Source organism: Lutra lutra, chromosome X, assembly GCF_902655055.1.
Source record: "Lutra lutra chromosome X, mLutLut1.2, whole genome shotgun sequence".
Classification (NCBI taxonomy): Eukaryota; Metazoa; Chordata; class Mammalia; order Carnivora; family Mustelidae; genus Lutra; species Lutra lutra.
Genome location: NC_062296.1, coordinates 93,107,117 through 93,125,337, shown reverse-complemented (window position 1 = coordinate 93,125,337; position 18,221 = coordinate 93,107,117). Strand labels below are relative to the sequence as shown.

General features: G+C 50.0%; 1 pseudogene; it reads right to left on the bottom strand.

The window, feature by feature from the left end:
- Positions 1–6,210: 6,210 nt before the first annotated feature.
- Positions 6,211–18,197, bottom strand: LOC125091676 (uncharacterized; annotated as a pseudogene).
- Between the last annotated feature and the right edge of the window lie 24 nt (positions 18,198–18,221).

Genomic DNA, 18,221 nt, shown 5'->3' with positions numbered 1-18,221 from the left:
TCCCCCCGCGCGTGCGGAGAAGGCTCGGGCCTCGGCGGGGGCTGTGCGCCCTCCGCAAACGCCACGAGGTCTCACGAGGGTGAGGAGGGGCGGGGGCGGCGGCGGAGGAGGGGGAGAAGGGGGGGAAGAAGGGGGAGGAGGGGGGAAGGAGGAGGAGGGGGGAAGGAGGAGGAGGGGGGAAGGAGGAGGGGAACAAGGGGGAGGAGGAGGGGGTGCTGCGGGAAGGAGAAGCGCCCGAGGCCAGGAGACTCAGCTTTGTCCACTTCCCCCGAGCCTTCGCCAAAACGGCCATCTCGCCTTAACTGACCTGACCAGAAAAACATGCCTCAGTTGCCAGCCTTTCCCTGGTTGGGAGCCGACCTCCCTGATTCCGAGGCGTTCCGGGCACCGGACCACGTTCATCAACCCTGCGACGAGGGATTCAAACAGCGCCCTTTCGTGCTCGGGCCGCCACGGAAACAATCCCGCAGGGACAGGGTTTTCGTGGAAATTCAAATCTTGAACAAAGACGGGGGCGAGACACAGACCTATTTTGCACCTGACTGTTCGGTGTTCCGTTTTTACTCAGCTTCAACATAGGTTTGGGCATTCCAAATAGGCTTTCAGGAGTAATTATGGTTTTTTAAGAAGTTATTCAAGTTTATTCAGATTTCTTAACTGTGTTTCACTACGCACTGAAAATCAAGCTTTCTTCTGCACGCATAAAGGTTTCAAAATTATATCCTCACTGGGCTCCTGGCTGGCTCAGTCCGTGGGGCATGGGGCTGTGGATCACGGATTGTGAGCTCCGGCCCCACACTGGGTGCAGACATTACTTAAAATTTTTTTTTTAATTTAAAAATTACATGATCACTAATGAAAACAGTAAACATACCGGTGAAGTTAAAAAACAAAAACTCAAGGTTGAAAAAAAACCCATCTAGGTTATGACTTTACTAACCAAATACTTATTTAAAACAACACCCCCCCAAACCCTATCAGATTTATCATCTAATAAATTAATAGGCCCACTGACAAAGCCCAAGCAGCCCCCCTTTGATCTCTGACCCCAATAAGTGGGCCCCTCTCCAGGTTTTTTCCAATCAACCAAAGGGAAGGCAACCTCCCACTGTTCCCACCCCCAGCTGTTGAAAACACTTAAATGCAGACACATGCCCTCCCACCCAGCTGCTCAATACATTTCCACCACCAGCTTTGCAATTTTAAGTAAGGCAAGGCTTGGGCTCAACTACCACAGGTCTGGGCTTCCTTGTCGGAATTCAGGGTAGGGGCACAGGTAGGGACACACTGCCAGATGGGCAGCCGAGCCTTTAACAAAGGCTGCGGACCCCAGCACTTCAAAAGGATCCAACTTGGCGCATCTATTAGCAGGGGCAGCTGCTTTGATAGGATTCTGGAACAGACCCACCTTGTCAAAACCTTAACTTCTCTTGGGGATTACGCACTTGCTTGCAAAATCATAGGAGTACTCCCCACACGTCCTCAGAAAGCATGAATCCTGCTATCTGTTTTTGGACTGTGGATCCCCACCTTCCTTTGCTCTTGGAAAGCAGAAATGGCTTCTGGAGGACAGTGTGCGAAATGTGCTTTCAAAGATAAAAATGACAACGGGGGGTCTGTACACTGGCCCTGATGCCCAGGGTCTGAGTGGCCAACCCGCACACGAGTGTGACAGCATTTCCATCTCTGCTTCGCACCCAAACTGCACAAAGCCCGCCTCCCTGCTCCCCACATGCAAATCTGAGGCCTCTGGATGACTCGGGTGCCAAGGAGCCAAGGCTGAGGCTCCCGGGTGGGCGCAGGGGTGTGGAAGGGATTACTACAGATGAAGACTGCCAGGCCAGATGGGCTCAGATGATTATGCGACAGATGGACCTCAGAGCAAACCTGAGGAAGGCTGGATGAGAGACTAAACTTCGGCTGTCAGGAAGGAACTTGCAACGAGTCTAAGAAATAAAACTGACCGGATGGAACTAGAGGATATTACGCTGGGTGAAGTTAAATCAATCAGAGATAGATAACTACCGTATGATTTCACTCCTAGGTGGAATTCAAGAAACAAAACAGATGAACATAGGGGAACGGAGGGAAAAATAAAGCAAGACGAAATCAGAGAGGAAGACAAACCGTAAGAGAGTTTTAACTCTAGGAAACAAGCTAAGGGTTGCTGGAGGGGAGCAGTGTAGGGTGATGGAGTAACTGGGTGATGGGCGTGAAGGAGGGCACGGGATGTGACGCACACTGGGTGTCGTATGCCACTGATGGGTCACTGAGTTCTGCCCCTGAAACTAATAACACACTATATGTTAATTAACTGATTTTAAACAAAACTTTAAAAAATAAAAAATAAGTAATATAAATATAAATTTTAAAATAAAATAAATAATAAACAGATAAACTTTTTTGTGCTGGAGTGCAACTACAGTATGAAAAGGAAGACAGGTAAAACACACACACACACACACACACACACTCGGGAGGTGGAAACATCTGGAAATATGCAGATATGAGAAATGCAGTGCTAATGCCAAGCCAGTGAGCCAAGACTGAATGGGGAGGTATCTGTGTCACGACCCTCAGGAACTTAGGCACCGCCCTTCCACCCTCCTTCCCAGTTTACCAGCCGGATTCCACCTTGCACTTTCATCCTGGGCCGCCCAGGAAATGCCCCACTGTCCTGACTCTGCTGCACAGTTTACACCTTGCTTGCCATCAACACTTGATCACGCACACTAACCACTGGAGGCGGCTCGGGGTTTTCTCGTACAACCTGCTTCTCCCCGCAAACCCCCTGACACCTAGAGGTCTGAATTTAAAGAACTGAGTTTTGGGGGAGAACCTCAGGTCTGCCACAGAATGGAGGGCAGGAGGCAGGGGGAGGCGGATGGAGGGTCTGCTCAGATGTACCGGGAGCAGCACCATTAGTGAGGAGGGGGCGATTCACAAAATCCCACCGTCTTCAGAGCCCATCAGTGGGCAGGTTCTATGCTCCGCTTCTGCATTCATTGTCTTATTTATTTAGTATTTATTTATTTATTTGACAGAGAGAGATATCACAAGTAGGCAGAGGCAGGCAGAGAGAGATGGGGGGGAAGCAGGCTCCCTGCTGAGCAGAGTGCCTGATGCAGAGCTCGTTCCCAGGACCCTGAGATCACGACCTGAGCCGAAGGCAGAGGCTTTAACCCACTGAGCCACCCAGGTGTCCCCATTGTCTTATTTAATATACGGAATGAGCCTTTCGGGTGGGTTTTACTGATCCTTAAACTGATTGTGGACAGTATGTAAATTAATGGGGATGGCTGTGTTCCAATAAAACTTTATTTACAAAACCAGTGGAGACCTAGACATCTCGGCTCCTGTAGGTGTACCCATAGGGGCTCTGGCTTATTCAGCAGCTGCCCCACAAGGCTGGGTGCCTAAGCCCAAAATGCAGAAAGGTTAACACCTAGTGGAGAAACTGGTCTTACCTCCTCCCTCCCTGTGGAAGTTTCTGAGGAGAAGCTACATATAGCCCTTAACAACCAGCTGTGTTTCTTAGGAATTTATGGTCTACTCAGAAATGCACCACCTTTAATTTGCTCTTCCTCCTTTCCTGCTTTGCCCTTTTGTCCAGGGATCCCAGGATGTTCTCCCGTAGAACACAATTTGCCTCAAGCTCTGCTTTCTAAGGAACCCAGGCTAAGAATCTGCTCTCCTGATGGAAGGATCTCTGCTGCTGCAGCCAGAACCCTGCTTGGGGTCCGTCTGGTGACCAGCAGCATCTTGGCCTTTCAATTGATTTCAATTCAACAGAAATTTACTGAGTGCCACGTGCAAACCGGAGAGCTCAAGAGACAGGCTGTGTCCACTGAATACGGGTGTTACCAGGCCTTAATCAAGAGACTACACAAAGGACAAAGGCATTGCCGATGCCTCATGGACTAATGAAAAATTTAAGTGGTGTAGGATGGAAAGAGATAGGGATTGAGTATGGTTTAAAATGGAACTGTACTCAAAAAAAAAAGAAAAAAATTAATGGGGTGCCTGGGTGGCTCAGTGAACGAGCGAGCACACAGGGCGAGAGAGAGCACAAGCAGAGAGAGCAGGAGAGGGAGAAGCAGACTCCCCGCTGAGCAGGGAGCCCAATGTGGGACTTGATCCCAGGGCTCTGGGATCCTGACCCAAGCCAAAGGCAGACGCTCAACCAACGGAGCCCCCCAAGCGTCCCTGACTTTTCAATTCACAGCTAGATGTGCTGGAGCATAGCCATTCCGCAAAGAAAATACAACTGTTTGTTAACAGTGTGATGCCATAAAGGTACCAAAAGCAATTGTAGAGAATTGTTGCAACTGTAGAGAAAGTTGTAACTGACACTGATGATTGAACACCCAGGAAAAAGGAAAACAAAAATGTATGTGAATCTGTTGTGAGATAAGTAGCGAACACTATGATTTTAAAATAAATATTTAGGAGCAGCTGGGTGGCTCAGCTGGCTGGCTGCCTTTGGTTCAGGTCATGATCTCAGGGTCCTGGAATAGAGCCCCATGTTAGGCTCCCTGCTCAGCAGGGAGTCTGCTTCTCCTTCTCCCTCTGCCACTCCCCCTGCTCGTGTTTTCTCTTTCAAATAAACAAATAAAATCTTAAAATAAAAGTTTTAGTAACTGAAAGAATGGGGCCACAGGTAAATGGACAGGCATGAACTAGTAAGGACAGTTCAGTGGTGAGTTAAGTCAAGGGCAGTGTTTTCCATCCAAATCAGCATTTTATATGCTTTTTTGGGATGTGCATGCAAGCAGAAGTAATTCTACAATTCTTCATGTAAGAAACAATTACCCTTGCATTTACATGTCTGAAGACATTTCTGTATCACTCTTTATAATGAGGAATACCAGCTTTTCAGCTCAATTCACCGGATTCTAGATGCTGACATTCGGGCCTTTTAGCTCAAAAAGAGAAAATTCTTTTTAATGACTGTTTCTAATGCCCAAAAAAAGAATGTAATAAATTTGAGGCCCAGTGCTCAGCTGTGTATTTGAATTCAATTGACAAACACACAAGAACAATTAAAGGCAAATTCTTTTACATAAATCTATCTTTGGAGTAGCTTTCAAAGTACACACACACATACATTAAAGGCACACACAAGATTGTCTCTTAATCTCTTAACAATTGTAAAAGCATTACACACCCTTGATTGGCAGCCAAACTGGACTTCAAAAAAGCTGAATCTGTGCTTTTAAAATCACGAATGATGGAAATGACTTATCCAATCAAAAGTTAGTAAATCCATTCCAATTTGAAATTATGTCTTGACTGTATACATGTTCTTGAATGTCTTATCTCGCAGTAAAGGAACAAAAAACACGACAACACTGGGGCGCCCGGGTAGCTCCGTCGGTTATGCGTCTGCCTTCGGCTCAGGTCATGATCCCAAAGTCCTGGGATCCATCCCGCTGTCCAGCTCCCTGCTCAGCGGGAAGCCTGCTTCTCTCTCAGCTCCTCGCCCTGCTTGTGCTCTCTCACTTTCTCTCAAATCCACAAATAAAATCATTTTTTAAAACCCCAAAAAACTGGAAAAAAGGCCAGTCTAAAGCCTAGCTGGTTAGAAACCAGGAGGGACAGTTTCTGAAGTTCAATGTGCAGTCTTAGCAACTAAGGATGCAAGATGCAAAGAAAGATTTGACATCGCACACGTGCGCAAAGATGGCAGCAGGTGTCTGTGTGAGCGGCTGGAGCCTATCACGCAGACCCCGAGGTGAGGATGCACGGGGAAGTTTCCAGGGAAAGGCAGGAAGGGGCAGAACCATGTGATCCTGAAAGGGAGACCAACCACAGATTTGCTGTCAAGGGAAGTCCCGTGAAGGGTGACTTAGGTTCCATCCCACAGGACTTGAAGAAATGGTTAAGCCATTGTAGTAATCCACACTACATAACAAATGACGCAAATATAGCAGCCGAAAGCAACAGGCGTTTATTCCAACATCCCCGAGTACAGAGCAGATGCTTGCTTTGTCTTTTCAAACTGTGTTTATTGTCTTTTAGCGCGCCTGGAAGCTCTTTGTTTAAAGCTGGACATGGGGGCGCCTGGACGGCTCAAAGGGCTGACTCTTGGTTTTGGCTCAGGCCATGATCTTCGGGTTGTGAGACTAAGCCCCACCCTGGGCTCCTCGCTGGCTGTGAAGACTGCTTAAGACTCTCTCCCCCCAACCTGCTCCTCACTCCCTTAAAAAAAAAAAAAAAATGGCTGGACATGTCATAATGTGCTGCGTAAAAAGAATCGGGATAAACAGGCCGTTAGTGGTGTCGTCAAGGAGGTGACAGGGAGGAGAGGCAGTTCTATGATTAGGTCTCAGTCTTGTAGTTAGCCTGTACCCCTTGGCTGTAAATTTCATAAACGACTCTTCGTTGTGTCCCCCACCAGGGCCTCAGGAGACTGGGGTTGGGGATTTCCTTCCCCCTGGGTGGTTAGGTTCCAGTAACCCCCATTGGTTAGGGTCAAGTTTCTCCTGAGGGTAGGTCTTGCTCAGAACAACAGAATGCTCTGGCAGACTTAAAAATGGCCCCTTCTCCCCTCTCTCTGCAGGACACACAAGCAATCTTTTCCCCAGTCTTCACTGTGAGAACCTGGTAGAGCCCCAGGAGGTGAAACTTACAAAAGCGTGTGGACCGTCTACACTGAGCCTCCAGCAACCGGTCAGTTACAGTTCACACTTTCCTACCTCCGCAGTGATTCCTGTAGAAGTTTCAGCCAATGGGTGTCAGCTCCTGGAAGCTGTGGCTGTCGCATATGCCTGTCTTTTCAGTTGGCGGGGGGGGGGGGGGGGGGTAGGCGGGGGAACCCCAGTTTGTTCTGTGACCTCACTTCTCTGACAGATCTAGGAAGAGATGATTTTTTGGCTCGTTCAGGTTTTGGTTGTTAGGCGGAAGCGGTGAGTTTAAGCTCCTTACGTGCCAGACGGGAAATCAACAACACACTTATTTTCTGTTTCTGTGGCTTCGGAGTCCAGGCATGGGTTAGCTGGGTCTCCCATTTTGGGATCTCTCAACGGCTACAATTAAGATGCTGACTAAGGCTAGTTTCACCTAAAGGCTCAAGCGGGGAAACGTTTGTTTCCAAGCACGTTTCCATGTTCAGGGGTGAGTTTTCACTCTTCATGGGCTGTTGGCCGGGGGCCACCTTCTGTTCCTTGGCACATGAGTCTCTCCACGAGGCAGCTTCCAGTAAGGCAGCTTCATTTGTCCCGGCTGGCAAAAACAAGCCACCAAATGAGAGTCACAGTGTGTTGCTACATAATCACCGAGCAGGTGTCCCCTCACCTCTGCCGCGTCGTATGGCTTAGAAGTGGGTCATGGGTCCTGCTCGCACCCAACGGAAGGAATACACAGAGTGTGGCTACCAGCAGGCAGGGTGCCCTGGGAGGGCATCCTAATGTCTGTCCACCACAGCAACCCCTCAGTGTTGTCGGACCACACAAGAACGCTGGAGCACCCACTCCCGTCAGGCAGCCAGGAAGGGCGGTCCCTGGGGTGGGCACCTCAAATCCTAGGAACATCTGGTTGCCCGGGCACTCCGAGAGCGCTGGCTGAGTGAGCGTCGGCCACCTGAGGGCTTCCTTCCTCAGAGAGCCGCAAGGCTGCCCGGTGGAGCTCACGGAATGTGTTAGCGGGTTGGAAAGATGACTTTGCCCTCCATCCACAACTCAATTTGCTCAGTTTGACCCTGGAGAACAGACAGAAATGCTCAGGATTGGCTATAAAGCTTTAAGAGAGTAAAAAGAGTTGCAGTGGCTTACACCTTGACATTGAACCCCTTTCTCTGTCCGCGGGGAACTGAGTAGCTCTGCAACACGCCACACAATGCATGGGTTTTGAACCCAGGCTTAGAGCTCAAAGAGCCTGCTCTGTGGTTGCTGTGGGGTAGAGTACTGACCTCCCCTGACGAAACCGGGAGAGTCTGCCCTTTCCTCTGACATAAACACAGGAATCCACAGATTGAGAAAGAGTGTCTGAGAGCACATCTCCAGTTCTGCAACAGGCAGACTAGGGGTCTGAGCTGTGTGGTCTCGGCTGAGAAGAGAGGAGACCAGACCGTGCTATGGGAGGGAGACGGGGGTGGGGTCTGTGTTCTGAGAAGAGGAAGCAAAGTCATCTAGCATTAGCACTACCGGACTGCCTTCCCCAACCCGCAGCACTGTCCCCTCCACCCTGTGGCTCAGTTTTTTGTCTCGTTTTTACACGTAAGGCACCAGAGGAGGTGAGGAAACTTGTCCAAGGTCATGGAGGCCGTAGAGGTGAGAATCAAATCCAGGCAGACTACACCATAAGCACTTCCTCCAGAGGGGAACCTGAATGAACGTCAGCCACCAACGGCTACACACCAGTCAGACCACGGAAATACATCTTCTCACCCCACTACTCTGAAGCAAGGAGTCGGCGTTTGAGAAGCTGGAGGCAGGTCGCAGGTGGCCAAATTTGAAGTCGTGTGACCATAACTGCACTTTGCAAGGAAGTACGGCGGAGGGGGCGGGAGGGAGGTGGGGCTGAGGATGTACACATATGGGTACGTCACCTATTTCAAACTTTGACCAAATCTGAGGTTTCTTGCGCAGCACACTACACTGATACAGTGAAACGAGAGGACGATCATTTCTGGGAGGACTGTTATATGCTCCGCGGCTTTCATCTATAGGAGAGTGTCAAATTGCAGATATCTAATAAAAAGAAAGAAACACACCCAGACGTGGGCTAATTTTGAAATGACTGCTTCGCTGGTACTCGAGTGGCCACGGGCAGGGAATAGGAAACCCACATTAACCTCAAGGGTTTGGCGTGTGGTTAGAAACACAGCGTGCTGGGAGATAATATACCCTTACGTCAACCTGGCTGTGAACGCTGCGAAAACATCTGTCTGGTACCCACGCTACGGCACGTGTTTCAGTTTCACAAAGGCTGAAAGACATTAACATAGAAAACGGGGGCCCGCCAGTCCTCTGAGGGGACTCTGATCATTTAAATGCAATGGCTCTCCCCCTGCCGTATTTTTGGGTCTCACTGCATTGCTCCTAGTTGAACATCCAGAGGAAACCATGTGTATACCCCGAGTTTCCCAAACTTAGGACGTGTCTTTAGTCCATCACAGGAATCAGAAATTGATTCTTAGCGGCCCAAACACTACATATTTTTGCCTTTGCAAGCTACAAGGTCTCTTTCACAGTTACTCCGTTTCTCTCAATGTGTTTTACGTTGACTTAATCAAGCATCTTTATTTGGTCTTAAGGATAGCCTGTCCACCAAGTATGAACTTGGTGGATTCTATGGAATCAGTGTGACTTCCCACAAAACACCCATGCATTGTCAAACCCAACTTCTTGGGTTTTTGTTTTTTAAGATTTTTTTTTTTTTAGAGCGAGCGAGCGTGCGAGAGCATGAGTGCAGGAGGAGAGGGAGAAGCAGACTCCCCACTGAGCAAGAAGCCTGAGGTGGGGCTCCATCCCAGCAGGGATCACGACCTGAGCCAAAGGCAGACGCTAACGGACTGAGCCACCAGGTGCCCCAAACCCAAGTTGTTAAAAGAGTTAACCAGGAAAGGGAAAATTCTTGCTGTAACTTGACAGTGAGAAACCTGGCAGCCACCTCCTTACCCATGTAATAAGGGGACAGTCACAAGTGACAAAGCCATGTAGATGTCCAGAGTCTGTGACATGGTGTGCAGAGAGGGCCATATCATCTGTGTATGTGTTTTCCCCCAAACCCATAACCCAGTCTAGTCATGAGAAAACATCAGACAAGCCTAAATTGGGGGACATTCTGCAAAACACCCGGCCAGTCCTCCTCAAAACTTCCAGGTCATGAAAACAAAGGGATGATGGAGACCAAAGGTGACACGACAACTAAGCTCACAGTGGAGCCCTGTGGACCGAAAGAGGACACTCACGTGCCAGCTGGGGAAATCCAAACAAGAGTTCCGTGACCAGGAACAAACCGGGTCAAGGGGACGCACGAGCTCCGTGCAGTACCTCTGCAACCTTTCTGTAAACCTCAGATTGTTCCAACAGAAGAATTTACTTTTAACGTTAATCACAAAGCATTTCCTGTGGCCCTTCCAATGTGTATAATTGCGCAAGAGGAACCATCCCCACCAATTAAGTGTTTAGAAACTTCCCATGTCTGCCTGGAAGACATCTGTCCATTGTAGTAAAAACTCTACCACCCTTCAGCCAGCCGGCTTCTGGTCCTTCCTGTTATTTCTGCTGCTGGTCAAAGACGTCTACATTCCTTGAAGTTCAGGTGAAAAGATTCAATTGAAACAAGTATTCTGGCCCGTGGCCAGCGATGGAATTTCCCGCATCCGAATCAACAGTCCCTCCAACACCAAAGACACGGTGGCTTCCGTTTCCAGAGCCCCTCCTTCCCACAGGACATCTGAATTATCCCAGCTCTAAGGAAGTACAGATGGCCCCTTTCTCCGTGTCTGTGCGGCTGCGGCCGTGTTGGCGGGTGAGCGGGAGGGAGCGCAGGAACATTTACCGAGCTCCGCAGCGTGTGCTTCCCTGGCTGCTGTTGTTTTATGCCACAGCCCCCACGTGTGCTCCTGGAGGGGCCGCCGCGGCATTGCAAAGGACCTTGTTTTTTATTTTTTTAAGATTTTTTTTTTTTAAGATTTTATTTATTTATTTGACAGAGCGAGAGATCACAAGCAGGCAGAGAGGCAGGCAGAGAGAGAGGAGGAAGCAGGCTCCCTGCTGAGCAGAGAGCCCGATGCGGGGCTTGATCCCAGGACCCTGAGATCATGACCCGAGCCGAAGGCAGCGGCTTAACCCACTGAGCCACCCAGGCGCCCCTAAGATTTTATTTATTTGACAGACAGAGATCACAAGTAGGCAGAGAGGCAGGCAGAGAGAGAGGGGGAAGCAGGTTCCCTGCTGAGCAGAAAGCCCGATTCGGGGCTCGATCCCAGGACCCGGGATCATGACCTGAGCGGAAGGCAGAGGCTTTAACCCACTGAGCCACCTAGGTACCCCTGTGAAGGACCTTGTTACAAAAATCCAAGTCCCCTGTGCTTTCTCTGAGAGCCTCGCAGAAGTAACAGGTGTTTCTTTTTCTCTTTTTAAAGATTTTATTTATTTAAGTGAGAGAGCACAAGCAGAGGGAGCGGCAGAGGCAGAGGGAGAAGCAGGCTCCCCGCTGAACAGGGAGTCCCACACAGGGCTCAATCCCAGAACCCTGGGATCATGATCTGAGCCAAAGGCAGATGCTTAACAGACTGAGTCACCCAGGCGTCCCTACTCTGGGTTTTTCTCTCTCAAAAGGTGGAGTACGAAATGAAAAGGCATTCCACAATCACACAAACGATATCATAGCAAGGAAGGCTTATACTGTATTTGGAAAGAGAGTATGTCCAAGGATGTCTTGAAATCTCACACACAGACTTATTTTTTGCTGCTTGAAAATTGCTGTGTTGGCTTTCACTAGAACCACTCAGACAGTATCTGGGACTCAGGTATCATATTTCTATCCTGCGATTTCGTTGGCAAATTACAAGAAGGCTGGGTCAGGGAAGGTGTTTGAGATTTGAAAAGAATCTTCCCCAGATACAATGTTTTAAATGAAGGTGAGGTTGCCGGGCTGGTGTCAAAACTCCCATTCCCTTGGTGTACGCCAGGCCCTGCTCTGAGCTCTGATCTCTGACAGCCAGCACTCTGCCTCTGACCTCAGCTCCCATGGAGGGTGGCGGACACAGCCCACACATGGGACTGCTTTTTAACCCCGCTTTTCCTCCTCTCATCAACTCTCCTTAAAATTTTGAGTTTTGAAACAGGGGTTAACCTGTTGGTCTCTACCCTCCCAGAAACCCCTGGCTTCTTCAGAAAGCAAGAGCCCCCAACTCATACAGGCACCCCAGGGAGAGAGAAATGAGAGCTAGACTTGGGGGCCTACACATCTGCATGACTAAGGGAGCCACTCAGACCTTGAGACCTTGATTACATCTCACAAACTACGATGACAACAGATGATTTATACCCCCCACTACCCATTCCCTAAGAAAAACTGTTGCCTCTTGCAAAGAAGTCACCATTGAAAATCCCTGCTTGGATCTGGGCAAATGGGACCTGTCAGCCTGAGCAGTAGTCCTGGGTCAGGCCAGAGTTTGCCCCCGTAAGCTGGTCAATTTCGGGAAAATCCGGTATGTGGCGACACTCTCCGGGTGGACTGGGAGGGCGCACACACATGCTCCTGAGCCCTCTGTCCCTCTGCTGCCTTCTGTGCGCGTCTGCACAAGGAACAGTAATCAATGGCACTTCCAGAAATGCCACCCAAGTGTGAGATCCCAGCCTCTGTCCTGTAGATACCCAAATCTTTATGAGGGGCTCCTAGGAGCAGTTTTCACTTGGCTTGAGGGTGGGACAAGCCTTCCCCGCCTCCCACCTCAGGACAGGCAGATCTGAGGCTCCCATGAGCCCTTGAACTACCAGCAGGAACAGCGGCACTTCAGCCACAATGCTTCCAAACGAAGGACGGGAGTCCCTTCACCGCCCTGCAACACCCCAGTGATTTCCACCAGCCTATCTGTAGTAAAATGACTAACACTCCCCAAAGACAATAGGTCCTAAACCCTGGAACCTGCAAATGGGACCTTACTTGGGAAAGGGGTCTTTGCACACAGGATCTGATTAAGGATTCTGAGATGAAGAGAGCATCCTTGTTTTCCAGGTGGGTCCTAAATGCAATCACAGTGACCTTCTAAGAGAGCGACACAGGGAGGCGAGAGAGGGAGACAGGACCCAGGCAGAAGAGAAGGCCAGGTGACCACAGAGGCAAAGGTTGGACTGATCAGTTCACAAACCCAGGAATGCCAGGGGCCACCAGACCCTGGAAGGGGCAGGGAACACATTCTCCCCTAGAGCCTCTGAGGGGGTATGGCCCTGCTGACACCTTGATTTCAGACTTTTGGCCTCTGGGAAGGAAAAAAATGGGTCTTAAGCAGCTTATGTTAATTTGTTACAATACTCTTAGAAAATTCATAAGGTATCCCTCAGGCATTTCCCATTTCAACCTACCCTCATTACTGCCTCTCATCTGCTGTCCTGTCACGATCGCCACATAGCAGCCCCTGCCCCTAGTCACTCCCCCAACTCCTACGGGGTGCACACGCCCCGGGATGGGGGAGTGAAGGCCCAGCACAGATTCCCAAGGAGCCGGACTGGGGCACTCCTTAACAAGGTTTCAGCCAAAATTTTTGTCCTGATGCTTTCAACTTCCCTATAAAGAACATTCCTCTGCTCACAGGATCCCCACCCAGCGAACTCTTGGCTCCACTTCCTCTCAGCCTCCAAGACAGCTCAGCCGTTCTATCCTGGATGTGTTTTGAAATACTTGGGGGGGCAGGGGGCGAGGATGAAGCAGGACTTCTTGCTTTTGTGTCCACTTGAAATTTCCACAATTAAAAAAAGACAAGAAAAGAAAAATTTAGAAAGTTCACCTATGGTTGTGGTCACTTGTTTTTATTTTCTTCTCTACTTTGGTTTCTCTGCTGCTGGAACTTTTGCAGTTAAAGTCATTTTGCACATAATGGTACTCGGATTGTGTTTTCTTCCTAGTCTAGTGTCTTCCCTGGCTAGACTTGGTGTTTCCCACTTCCTGCATCCTAACATTCCTTAGCGACCACTCCCCAGTACTGAGCAAGTTAAAAGTGCTCAAGAAGTACTTGTTGGCTACTTTATAAAAAAATAAAAAGTAAGAAATAGCCAGTGGCTTTCTAAAACTACATTTTAAAGATTTTGTTAATTTGAGAGAGGGCGTGAGGAGCAGGAGACGAGGGGAGGGAGGGACGGGGAAGGAGAGAGAACCTCAAGCAGACTCTGCACTGAGCTCAGAGCCCAACACGGGTCTCGCTCTCATGACCCTGAGATCACGACCTGAGCCAAAATCAAGAGTTGGATGCTTAACCAACTGAGCCACCCAGGCGCCCTTCAAACTGCATTTTAAAATATAAACACTTTTAAAATAGTGGCTAAGTATTCCCAATTTGAAAAGTATTATTATTACATACATATACATATTTCTTTAAGGTTAAGACCGGAGCTGAAATCAAGAGTCAGAAACTCAACCTACTGAGCAACCCAGGCGCCCCTACGTATAATTTAAAGACAGGTCTCCAAGGAAACAGGACTGGAACTCAACCCAACCTAAATTAGCATCCAGTTTTATAGGCAAAATTTCCACACAGGAGGCTTCAGCCTCTTTGTTTGGAGATCAAGGGAACCTCAAAAGGAGGCTCACTATCTAAATGTCCTACAGCGGAAAGCCAACTCACCAGCTCAGTGACAACTGTCCTGCCACATCCAGTCTGGCATTGGTCCCTGCAAGGGAAGAAGGAGTCCTTCTTAAGACTGAGCTCAGTCACCTCTAGCAGGGTGTTAAGCCCCTCTGGCACTCAGTCTCTTCCTCTGTAAAATGGGGTGACGCATGCTCCAAGAAGCTTTGGACCAGAGTCCATTTACATCATGTGCTTGGTCCAAAGCAGGTTCCCTGTGAGTGTGGTCACTATCTATCTGATTGCTACTCCTTGCTTCCTCAACTAAAGGCTGGGTGCTAAGAGGCAAACTCGCAACGTACAGTCCACAAACAGGACAACGGTGCCACCTGTGAGGAAAGACCCCGCAGTCTCCCGTTCTCGCACAGAGAGAAGTCTCTCCCCAGAAATCTGTAAAGATCCTAACAGCAAGGGTAAAATCTCCCTGAGGTGAGAGAGGGAGGGGATGGGGGCGCACCTGTGCAGCATTCAGTTTCTGTCACTGGGTCCAGATCTGCAGCTAAGTGAAATGCCCATGTTTCCAATAATCACCTGTAGAAACCAAGATGATGACAATGGTGATGACGATGAAGGAGAAAGCCACTCAGTCCATGTTTTCCTTTAGCTGTCCTCACCTGTGTGCTCTCTCATCTGGACAAACTCTCCACCATCTAAATTCATAGGGACCCCGACTCATGTACACAGAGGCTTAAGTAGAAAATGGCTAAATCTGCCTTTTAAAAAATTGCCGCAGATGTTCTAGAAAGCTTGATTATCCTGAGCTACTAGTTTAAAAGGTAAAAGCAAAATTTTGGAACCCCATCCTCCAGGACATTTTCTAATTATAAATCCCTTTTCTCCTTAGAACAAAAAACTAAGGTAATTTGAACTCTGTTTCATAAAAAGGATTAGCCACTGATTAAATCTCTGAAAGCTGGTTCAATCTGCTTTCTATTCATTGATGAATTCATTCACCATTGATGAAGTGAAAGAAATACCTTTATTTTTAAGTCATCTCCACACCCAACACCGAGCTTGAACCCACAATGCTGAGGTACAGAGTCACGCGCTCTACGGACTGGGCCAGCCAGGTGCCTAAAAGAACTCCCTTTAATTTCACCTATGTCCTCTCTCAAGGGAAGGAAGCCTCAGATCTGAAAATGCGGTTTATGTACCCAAGGCTACTGAATGCCTAGATTCAGACGGTCACAGGGTCGTGCTCTGCAGGTCCTGAAGAGAATATGCTCACCTTGGGGTCTTCAGAGCAATGAAGCTGAATGTCCAAGATGCGAGAAGCTGAGAATAGCCAGAAGCTACCTGGCCCCGGCTTTCCAAAAGAAAAAGCTAGATGTTGATAAATATATATCCGTGGAAGATGTGGCTGAGTGGAATTCTCAGAAAAGAAAGCCATCACCACTGTAAGTCCACACTGGTTCGGTGTCTTTCTGAACGCCTTCAAAAGGGGAGCAGGGTTAATAAACTGGGGCAATGCCTTTTGGTCACAAGATATCGGTATTTTCCAAGATACATGACGGTGTCTAATAAGGATATAATGGATATGATACAGAAGTCTAGGTGTGATAGTACGTATGCTCAGCTACATAAACCCAAGAGTGTCAGTGAAAGAATTTGACAGGGTCCAAGAGGAGGGCATCTACCTCAAAACAGAGCACACAGATTTGGTCCAGTCCCTTCCGGTGTATTTAATAACATCCATATAAACAGCCTTATGAATATTCAAATAATGCTAAGCTGGGAGAGATGTCTAATGTGAAGATTAAGAAAAAAAACAGGAAAATGATAATTTAGTAAGGAGAAATGTAAACCTGCACCTACGTTTAAGAAATGAAGACTAGAACTTCTTTAAGAGGCAGATAGCTAATCTTGAATAACCAACATAAAACGCTAAGGATGACTCTACCTGTGATTTAAGGAGACAATGCTTTGGTGACTCCTCGTCTGAATTTCAGCCCCAGTTAAGAGCTGAGATTTCAGTTAATACCACCGGGTGGGGGTGGAAGAGCTGTTTTGGAAGCAGGGAACTTCCAAAAATTCTAGGTGCACTTGTATGGTCCTTTCCTTTTGGATTTCTCATGTCTGTCCAGTTTTTTAATTCAACTTTGATCAAGACAGTTACAAATTCAATGCGGTTTTAAAAAAGAATATAGGGACATCCTCCGCACCTGCATCTCACAGTCAGAATATGAACACTGACACCATCTACGAAACTTATTTCCATTTCCTCATTTTACGCGCACTCTTGTGTATTCAGGTCTGTGCAATTTAATCAATGTGTGCAGATCCACATACCCAGGACAGTTAAGATACGCTTAAGGTGGATTCTAACAGGCACCCTCCTTAAGTCTCCGTTTACGAAGAAAAAAAAATCACGTCATTCCCCGACTAGAAACACTGTGGGCACCGTAGCTTGGAATTACTCATGGGGCAGTAACCACTGCTCAGAGCCATGACAAATGCCCAGTGAAGTTTGCACCCTGGGTGAGACACAAACGATTCAGACCACAGAATGGAAATCCCTCACCTGACCACTGAAGACAGAGAGACCAGAGTTGCGACTCCTTGCCCCTCCTCAACGAGGACAGGAACCCCGAACTCTTCCTGTCCAGTGGTCTCCGAGCTTTCTCTAGCGGCCCATTCACCTGATCAAAGTCCCCGGAGGGAGCTGCTTTGACGAAACCGGCGATCACCAGCATCCAGCTCCGTTAACTACAAACGAGATAAAGGATTGTGGTTTTGGAGCAAAGCGTGCAAACACCCAGCAGTGCGGATATTTCTTCACACCAAACGTTTACATAAACTGAAAAGGGGCAGGCATAGGCGGCACACCCTTCCAGTAATTCCGGACCCCCACCTCTCCTTTGCAGGCAACGCAGACGTGGGACAGGAAGACCTCGTGGCACTGCTCCACCAAAGTGAGAACTCGGCCTGAACGCAAACACTCCCTGGACCGGAACTATAGGAAGAGCCACGAAGCAGCCTATTCCTCATCTGCGGGGCGCGCCGCAGCAGGGATTGGGAGGAAGATGGTTAGGCTTTCATGGAACGGGTCAGACGCCGTCCCCTCTGCCGCGACTTTCGGAGCACCCTCCTATGGCCAGCGCTTTGTCCCGGGCCGCGCGGCGGAGGCGGCTCTCTCGGGGGGCCGGAGCAGAGCGGGTGCGTGGAGGGTACCCGGGACACCCCCCACCCCAAGCCCGGGCCTGGGGGCAAAGCGCGCTCGGTGCCGGAACAGGCTGGCAGCACGCGGACCCACGCGGGCCGCCCGCCGCGCTTCCGGTCTCACCTGGGCGGCCTCCGGCAGCCCGCGGTCCGCGCGAACAAAGGCGGGGGCGCACGGCCGGTCGCGCGCTCCAAGATGGAGGGCTCCGGGGACTCGGCCCGCCGCCCGCCCCGCCCCGCGCGGGCGCTTCCGCCACCTCACCTGCCGGGACTACGGCCTCCCGGAGCGGACGGTTGGCGCGCCCGAGCCTCCAGGACCGCCCCGCGCTGGCGCGGGTGAAAGGGCCGGACGTCGCGTCGCGGTCCCCGACCACCCCCAGGCCCAGCGGCGCAGCGCGTGGTCCGAGCGCGCGCCCCGCCCACTCCCACCCTCCGGGCAACAGGGGCGGGGGTTGGGGCGGGAGGAGGGGGGCGGAGCGCGCTCCCGCATCCGGCGAGCCGCGCAGGTTCGCGTGCGCGCCGGCCCGCGCGCCGGCCCTCGCCCCCTCCCACTGGGTGACCAGTGGGGCAGTCCCGAGCGCGCACGCCCATCCCCAGCCTGCCGCACCGGTGCCGAGTGCTGGCCCGCCCTCGCCCACTCCCACCCTCCGGGCCCCTCGGATGAGACCCCCGAGCGCACGCCCCTGCCCCGAGGGCCTCTCTCCGCTCTATCCACCCGGAGCGCGCGCCTCCTCCCGCCCCTCCCAGCCTCTGGGCAGCCTCCGGGCAG